The following is a 9,381-nucleotide window of genomic DNA, read 5'->3' on the forward strand; positions in this document are numbered from 1 at the left end:
TGGATCTCAAGTCCCCTACGTGTTCTACAATTTGCTCTTTAAGTGAAAACGTTTACATTTTGATTGCCTAATGTGTTTCTATCATTTTCCATCCAGCAGGACGTCAGGGCTCTGTATAGCACTCAGTAAAGTAAACCAGTCTAGACTGCAAGGCCTTCATCAAGACAAAGCTCAGGTCGTACCCGATGCATCCACAAGCCTTCCGGCAACAGACAAGAGTGTGAATATCCCCACACACCACGGGAAGTGGGTCAGAAAGACCTGGATCTGAATTTCAGTTTTGCGACATATTAGCCGCTTACGCAAATTACTTGACCTCTCTAAATCTTATGTGTAGTATGGACATAAAAACCTTCTGTCACAAAGGATTCTAATGATGATTAAATGAGATCAGCATATATGAAGTATTTAGCACATGGCTGGCAGGTCATAAATACCTTTTCAAGTTGCCTGTTGTTTTTACTGTAATTGTTAACGGTTTCATCGCTGTTCTTACAGTTGCCGTTATTATTATAGAAGTAATGCTCCATTGTAACGCTCCAAATAGGGTCCAAATCTTCAATTGCATAAAGCGTGGGATCACGTTATTGCAAAATTTTAGGGAAAAAATTAGAATAAGGCTACGATGCAGAAGGGGAAAATTGCCTATCATGTTATATCTGAATCCATGCCATCATGATGAGTTTTTTATACAGTTTCTCTGCAGTGCATTTGCTCTGTGGAAAAACTAAGCCTGTCTGACACCAGTTGGCAGATCAAATATCACAGAAGAGCCCTCCCTGGCCAGAGGGCATTTGGAGAAGCCCAGAGCTGTGTGCATGAAGCTATGAGCAATGAGTTTAGCCAAAGATCATAAAGAAGGGCCACACTAGAGGGAGTATACAAGACAACGTGACAGACAGACTTCATTTGGGACGTCACCTTAGGCTGACGGAGATATAAAGGGATGGGACCTCTGAATAATAATAATCAGATTGACAGATACCCTCCCCCGGGAATCTGGGCAGTCTATGTTCTCATTAAGTTGGAAAGCATTGTTTTTCTCTCTTCTATGGTTGAAACTTTCCAGAGGACTGCAATCTATCTGTGCAAAAGATGTGGCCATATTAATCCCATGAAAAGTCTTAAATATCAACAGACGAAAGCAGATACAAGGTAGAGTCCTCTGTCTTGCATTGTTATAAACCTCATAATCTGCCTAAACAACAGCTTGTTTCCTGCCATTCCTCTGATCAATCAGCATCAAGGGTTCCCTGTTACTGAAAGCGAAAGGTTTAAAGTCCTTGCATGTCTGCATGCTGTCCAGACAGGGGGAAGACGAGAGTGTAAGAAAAAGAAACAGGGGCGCCTAGGTGGCTCAGCTGGTTAAACATCTGACTCGGCCTCAGCTCAGGTCATGATCTCATGGGTTTAGTGAGTTCAAGCCCCATGTCGGGCTCCGTGCTGACAGAGTGGAGCCTGCGTGGGATTCTCTGTCTCCCTCTCTCTCTACCCCTCCCCTACTTGTGCTGTCTCCGTCTCTCTCAAAATAAATAACTAAACATAAAAAGGAAAAAGAAAAAGAAACAGTAGCCAACAGAGCCTAAATGTTGCGCGTCCTATGTTGGGAAAAAACACCCCCACCTGACGAGTAACCACAGTCAACTCCCTGGGCATTATCCTTGACTCATGTTGACTCACCTCTTTTCTTCTCCTTACACACCCATTCCATCAAATAACCAGTCAATCAATCACTAAGCTGTTAATGTAATTCCCCAATAGCCCTTGAACTCATCCACTTTTTCCCTACCCTGCCACCACTGTCCAGATCTGAATCAGAGCCTGAGCATAATCTGATGCCCAGGATCATCTCATCTCTCCCCCTAAATCCATCCATTCACCTCAACGTGGGAAAAAATGACTTGCGTGCACAGAGGGAAAGCGGTGGGGAGGAAGGTAGCGACCATGAGGAAGGAGAGTAGGCTGGAGAAGAAGCAACTAATCATAACAGAACGCTTTTCACTGAGTGATTATTATGTGCCAGCTATTGTGCCAAATGCCGTCAGCCCGTTACCTCATCCAGTTCTCCCCAAGTCCCATGAGGAAGAAAGTGGAGGCTTGTGGGGGGGCGGGAGGGTGCACAATAAGTTAAAGATGGCTCTACATTTTTTGTGGTTCCTCCAATTGGAGCTATGAGCATGAGGCTATGAGCAATGGGTTGAGCCATTGCTCTCCTTGGATCTAGGCTGTCTTAATAACTTGCTGAACCACAAGAAGTAAGCAGAAATGGTGTCTGGGACTTGTGAGGCTGGGTCCAAGATAAACTGTCCACCTGAGTCCTAAATTCTTGATCCACTAAATTATGATCAAAATAGAATAGTTATTACAAACCATGAAGTTTTAAGATCGATCTTTGTGCCATAAGAGATAACCTGAACAAATTAACCCACTGGGTCAAAGTCATATTGTGGATGTCGGAACGGAGACTCACGTTTAAGTGAGTCTTCACCACCAGGCCATCCTGTTTCCCTAAGTGGAGAATGTTGGTTGATAGACCCGGAAAATCAAATGCTTCCAGAGAGCAAGGCATCGGTGCCCAGAGTACGGAAGGGAGAAGGGGAAGAAAATCAACACTTATCCAGGCATTGTACTAGAAATATTTCATCAGAAGACAAAAACTTTTAATTAAAAGAAGAGAGAGAGAGAGAGAAACTGTCAGAGACCGAACAGGGAGTCCACACCATCTGATAGCTTCAATTCTCACTTACAGCTTACTTATACCGATTGATATCCTTCTCTTGTCTGCTGAGGGGAAACACTGGCTTCCATAAATCACCTTCCCGAGTCACAGGCGACCGCCATGTTAACCCCTGCTTCAACAGAAACTTTGCCAACAGTGACACGAGCCACGTGTCATTGACCACCGCCCGTCTGGCAGAATCTACGCAAAGTGCTTGCGTCTGTAATCTCACTTAAGCCCCACAAAACCCTAGAAGGTAGGGGACTACTAGCACTTCTAACTTAAAGATGCACGGAGTCTTAGCAATGTTAGCCTGACTTGCCAGAGGTAAGGCGGCAAAAATGTGCCAGAGTCTAGAATTTCTCTAACATCTGAACCTCAAATTCTTACATCACAGATTTTGGCCATCCTCGTTGGCACACGATAATGGTCCATACTTTTCACTCTCCCCCCCCCTCTTTTTTTTTTTTGTTTGGAGATGCACAATGATCCTAACAATAATGTCCATGAACAGTATTGCCTCCGCTTTATAAAGACTGAAAAGAGATGAATGCAGAACCATTCAGCCCATCAAATGGTGACAATAACAGTCATCATGCCTACTATAATATAGAAGTATTATAGTAGTACTATAGTATAACAATAACTTATAAAAATAAGGGGCGACTGGGTGGCTCGGTCGGTTAAGCGACCGACTCTTGATTTCAGCTCGGGTCATGATCTCACGGTTCGTGAGTTCCACCCCCGAGTCAGGCTCTGTGCCGACAGTGTAGAGCCTGCTTAGGATTCTTTCCCCACCCCACCCCCAAAATAAGTAAGTAAACTTAAAAAAACAATCATGCCTACTTGGACCTAGGCAATGTTTCACTACTTGAAATATATTAATTAGTTTACACAAAGTAATATAATAATAATAATAATAAGTCTTATTTGATGGGATTGACACATAATATCGGCATCACTAAAATTACACAACTATTAAAGCGAAGCTCTGAAATAAAACCCACTTCTCCTGCCTCTTAACCTAGAATGTTTTCCACCGCACCGACCACGTCTCATTACATATCTGTCCTTTCCTTAAAGAAATGGAATAATGGGGGTGGGTTCTTCTTGGGCTGAGGGATGGTGGGTTTGATACTGAAGCACCCGCACGTTGGGCAGTTTAATTAAGAAAAGTGCGTATTTGGGCAAAATTTATTGAAACCCTCACCTTCAGGGATAGCGCTTGTCTGACCCGGATCACGACAGCAAGCGCTTCCTTAAATTTTGCCCTCCTTTCCCCCTCCCCGGAGGCTTACTCCCTTCACCCTAGTCCTGGCTTTGGAGCACATTAGGATTGGTCTCCGGACAGTTGTGAAAGATGTCCTGTGGGGCTGTGATGAGAGATAACATTAAATATCTCAATTTATCATTTATTAACACCAAAGCACACACACAACAGGACAGGGGACCCGAGGAAGGCGCCTTTCCTTTGGCCACTCAGCACTCATTAATGGCGCGTCTCTACTCTCCCCAGCACCGCTGACACGGACAGAAGCCTGGTCCTTCGTCCTGCGGAGAGAGGTGAGGAAGTCCTCTGCAGGATTGCACACTGGAGTAGGGGCGTGTATGCCCGAGCGTGGGGAGGAGAAGAGCCTACACCGCATTAAGTTCTTGGATTGCTGACATAGGAAATCAATCCTCGCTCAAGAAGAAAATGAAAAAATAATAAAATGAAATCAAAATTACTGGAAGGCTATGGAGTCGGGCCTTGGTCTTGAAAAGGAGCAGGGACGGCTCCGGGGGTCTCGGAAAAAGAAACAAAGGGATAGTTCAATTCCCAGCGATGCCATAGACAGAACTCAGCCCCGACCATTTGTTTCTCCAGCTCCTGCCAGTCTGCATAAGCTTCAGATTTCCAGGGAGTGTGTCTGAATGGCTTAGCAGGTCAGGGGGCCACCCTCTGGCTGGAGGAGGCCCGCAGGATGGGGCAGGGCCACTTTCAAAAAAGGAGATCAGATGCCCTCGTCCCCGGGATGATTAGAGACAGGCAAACGTGACAGCTGTTCACTAAAAAGACCGAGACAGAACAGAACAAAAACAGAAAAGCAACTATATTAGTTTCCTGAGGCTGCTGACATAAACTATGACAAACCAGGTGGCTTCAAACAACAGAAGGTTATCCTATCATAATTCTGGAGGCTAGAAGTCTGAAATCAAAGTGTCGGCAGGGCCATGCTCCCTCCAAAGGCTCTAGGAAAAAAATCGTTCCTCCACTCTTCTTAGTTCCCAGGGGTTGGCAGCAATGGTTGGTGTCCCTTCCCTTGTAACTACATCATACCAAGAAATCTCTGCCTCCGTGGTCGCACGGCCTTCTTCCTGGTGAACGTGTCTCCTCTCTCCTTGGGAGGACACTGACCAACTGGGTTAAGGACCCACTCTCACCCAGGATGGCCTCATCTTACATTGATTACATCTGCAAAGACCCCATTTCTAAATAAGTTCACATTCCCAAGCCCTGGGAGTGAAGACTTCAACATATCTTTCACAGGGATACATTCAACCCATGACATCAACCAAGTCGAGAGAGATACGGCTGGCGGAACTTCAGAAGCCTCGAAGGAGGCAAGATCTCAGCAAATAGTTACGTGACCAGAGGCAGGGGTCGTGGGGTAAAGACAGGGAGATGAGGTAGACCTTGGTTGCATCATACAGATGGATGCCTGGAAACCCAGCACAGGGAGGAGGTAACTTAGTGGCTAGAAACCCACATGAGCGACACTATAGGCTGATCTAGGAGTGGGTGAAAGACACAGCTCCTTCCGTTTCCACATTAACCTTAAAAGTATCACAGATTGTCCTTCTTCTAATCTAATCTCCCTGGCCATCTCTTCAGCCTCTTCCTCTTGGTGGTTCCCCTCATCACATCTCTTTGAAATGTACTTGGGGGGAAAACGAGGGACATCACCAAGAAAGAAGAGCGAAGAAAAAAGAAACCCCCCACCCCCGACACACACGTCCAATCAGCTTTTTCTTTTGTTCACCCAGAGGGGAGTCTGAGATCAAGTCCGGATTCAGTCTTCAGTGCCTGAAGGCTGCAGAGTGGACGAAAGTCAAATAGATGCGGAGATCTTGAAAATGTCACAGACTGCCATCAAACCCGAGAAGTACAATCAGGACTTAGCATTTAGAGCATTCTCCATTTCGTAGGGGAGGAAACTGGGGCTTGGGGAGATTCAAAAGGGAGAGACTCGAGCTACTCTGAGCCCAGTGCTTTGCTGAGCTTGGAGCTCTGGTCATCTGTTTCCTGAGACCTTTTCAAGGTCTAGATGCAGGTGTCTCAGCGCTCAGTGCTCCGGCCACACTGGACTTCTCTTGGTTCCTAGAGCAAACCTCTCTCTCTCTCTCTCTCTCTCTCTCTCTCTCTCTCTCCCCTCCTACCCCCATCACCCTTGGTCTAGCTGTCCCTCATCCTTTGGATCTCAAGTTGGAGGTGACATCCTCCAAGAATCGCTCCTGAATCCACCAGATGGGAAGAGGCTCCCGTGTCGAGGCGGTCCAGGCTCCTCGGATTGCCCCTCTTCCACCTCCTCCTGTAAACACTCAGTACCAGTATGGCTGGCACTCTGCCCGGATAGGATACAGGGATGTGGTGGCAGGATGGCCTCAGTGAGGGAAAGGAGCCGTCTGTTCTCTGCCTCTGATATTTCCGTGCTCAGCCTGTGAGGGCAGAAGACAGAGAGCACCAGCCCCAGCAGGACGCTGAGCATCCCAGGACAACACCTGCTGACGACTGATAGAAGCTTCTGAGAGCTTCTGTACCTTCCCTTTGGTGACTTCCTCTGAATCTTTGCTCGGCTGCTGCTGCTGTGTCACTGGCTCCCAGACACGGAGCTGAGTGATTTCGTGAAGTAAAAGGAACTCAGCCGCAAGGATCTTGGGGATCATTTCACCCTGCTCTAGCCTGGATACACGCTGGGAAACTGAGGCCCACAGAGTGGAAAGTGCTTAGAATCTTTCTAAATTGTTGGCAGAGGTAGGACCACAATGGGAATTTCCTGACCCCCAGTCTGGTTTTCTTTCCAACAGTGCAGTCATTTCTTAGATTGCTCGCGGAGGGAACTGAGCACAGTTTGTCCAACTGTCTCATTTTATAGATAGGAAACTGGGGTCTGGAGAAGAAAAGCCTGGCCCCGAGTCACAAAATATCACCTTGCCTTGATTATTTGTGTTCCTGTACTCCCCTCCTGAGCTTGCGAATGCCACGAAAATTAAGTCCTCCCTGGATTCATCTCCATACCTAGGAAATGACTGGCACAGAGCAAGTGCTCAATAAATACTAGTTAAATGGAGGATGGCTCTAAGAAGAGATGAATAAACATATAGATGAATGAATGAATGAATGAATGAACGAGCGAACTGGAAAAACAAATTCATCCTGCTTAACCTTTTGGTCCCTATTGGGAAGAAACGCCTAGGAAAGTAGCCCTTGAACCTGTCATCACTCAGGAATGTCAGAGTTCAAATCAGTTTCAAATGCTATGCTAAGCATGCAATCCGATGAAGAGAGAGTAGGAAATCTACATCAATGTGGGAAGTTTCTGCCAGGGTGGAACCACTAGACAGATAGCATGTTTACGTTTCTCTGCAGGTTGCAAAGTTCTCCTCAGACCCATTATCTCATGAATCCTCAAGACAGCCCAGGGTGCTGAGTATCTCACTCCCACTTCCCAGATGGGAAGACCGAGGGTCATCGATCAAACAGAACTAGTCCACGGCCCCTGGGATCCTGCTGCTATGTCTGGTTTGCAGTCCAGTCTCCTCGTTTCCCCACCCCCCCTCTGCCTGGTGGTGTTGCAAACTGTGCTGGGGGCCAGGGCAGGTCTGGAGGGTACCTCGTGCCCCGTTAAACCCAAACCAGTTTGTGCTGTTTCCAGAAAGGAATCTGAAAACAGCTGGTGCCATCATGCTGGGACCCTGTGGGCTCGGAAAGGATTAAATTGCAGCTGCACAGACTGAGCTCATTTCTCACCCTGTCTCATTAGGAGCGGCCACCAAGTGCCTGTAGCAGGGAGCTAGCCCGTCATCCACTCACACCTTCTGCTCACAGGTGACAGGCCCCACCGGCTGCCCCATGCTACGTCTGATGTCAATTTCTTGGAGACAAATGGTGGGGCTTTTGCTAAGAAACTGAGATGCGCTGTTTGTTCCACCAATATTTATTGAGCACCTCGCTGTGGGTACCCCTAAGTGCCAGGTGCTTTGGGGAAGGAAAAGAATGAGCAGTCCTATTATCCGTTAGCCACAACCCTGAAAATACACGTTATCTTGTTCATTATCATCACTTTGGAAATAGGGTCTTTGTGGGTGTAATCAAGTTAAAAGGAGGTCATAGTGGATTAGGGTGAGACCCAAACCAATCACTGGTATCCCTGTACGAAGAGGAAAATTTGGACAACTCCGCAGAGAAGAGAAGGCCCTCTGAAACCAGAGACACACAGAGAGGGCATCGTGTGGAGACAGAGGCAGAGATCAAAGTGATGTATCTGTAAGCAGAAAACACTATTGATTGTCAGTTACCACGAGAAGCTAGGAAGAAGCAAGGAAGGATTCTTCCCCCCAACATATGAAGGGCACATGACCACGCTGTCACCTTGAGTTTGGACTTTCAGTCTCTGGAACTCTGAAAGAATCCACTTCTGTTGTTTTGAGCTACCTGATTGGCGGGCGTTTGTTATGGCAGCTCTTGGAAAGGTATGTAATGATTTTAGTTGTCTTTTCTGGAATGCTTTCCACAAATAGCACTGTATGAGAATTTCACGTGGATTGTCTCCTTTAGTCCCCATATTAAATCTGGAAGATGGTTCTCCTGACCCCCCTTTTGTGGAGAAAGAAACAACACACCCAGAGAAGGGAGTCCGCGTGTCCCAGGCTCACAGATGACTGGGTTTTCTTCACCAAGCAGTCAGCACAGTGTTTGCTTTCAGCAAAGTCTTCCACCTGGCATTCGGAGCGATCCTCTGCCCAGCCTTAGCCCATCTATCCAAAGAGAACTCCCACCTCAGCTCCTCAGGTGGTAACAGAGAGCACAGGTTGGGGGCACAAAAGGTTTTGGAATCCCAGCAATGTGCCCTTGAGCAAGTTGCTGAAACTCTCTCCACCTCCACTTCCTCATCTACAGAATGGTGAAAATGGAATCTACCTTCCAGTGTCACGGTTAGGATCAATGAGATGACACAAAGTTTATGGCATACAACGCAATATATAGCAGTTATGGTTATTTAGATTATCATTCAACCTAAAACGAATTTGCTCTTACTTCTATACTTTTATTGCCTTTGGGATGCCCCAGTTTTCTCTTTCACACCCACTCTTTGATCTTCTGAGATGCCTTTGCTCATCATTTCTGTATAAGACAACCCGACATAGGATCCAAGGCCAAGTTCAAAAGCCTACTTTCCCATGGTGCCTCCCTAAACCCCTCAGCTGGAATGGCTTCTCCCACCTCCAACAAAGAGGGCCATTTACAAATATATCCCTTAAATGGCACCTGCACTTCTGTCTTGATTCTCTTCCTCAGTTTGGATGACAGTTGGGGATTTGTCTTTATTTTTTAAGTAAAATTTCCTCAAACCACTCAATTTCCTAGCAGAGGTAACTCCTGTAATCTCAGACCCTTGGGG

This window comes from Panthera uncia, chromosome D4 (assembly GCF_023721935.1).
Source record: "Panthera uncia isolate 11264 chromosome D4, Puncia_PCG_1.0, whole genome shotgun sequence".
Lineage (NCBI taxonomy): Eukaryota > Metazoa > Chordata > Mammalia > Carnivora > Felidae > Panthera > Panthera uncia.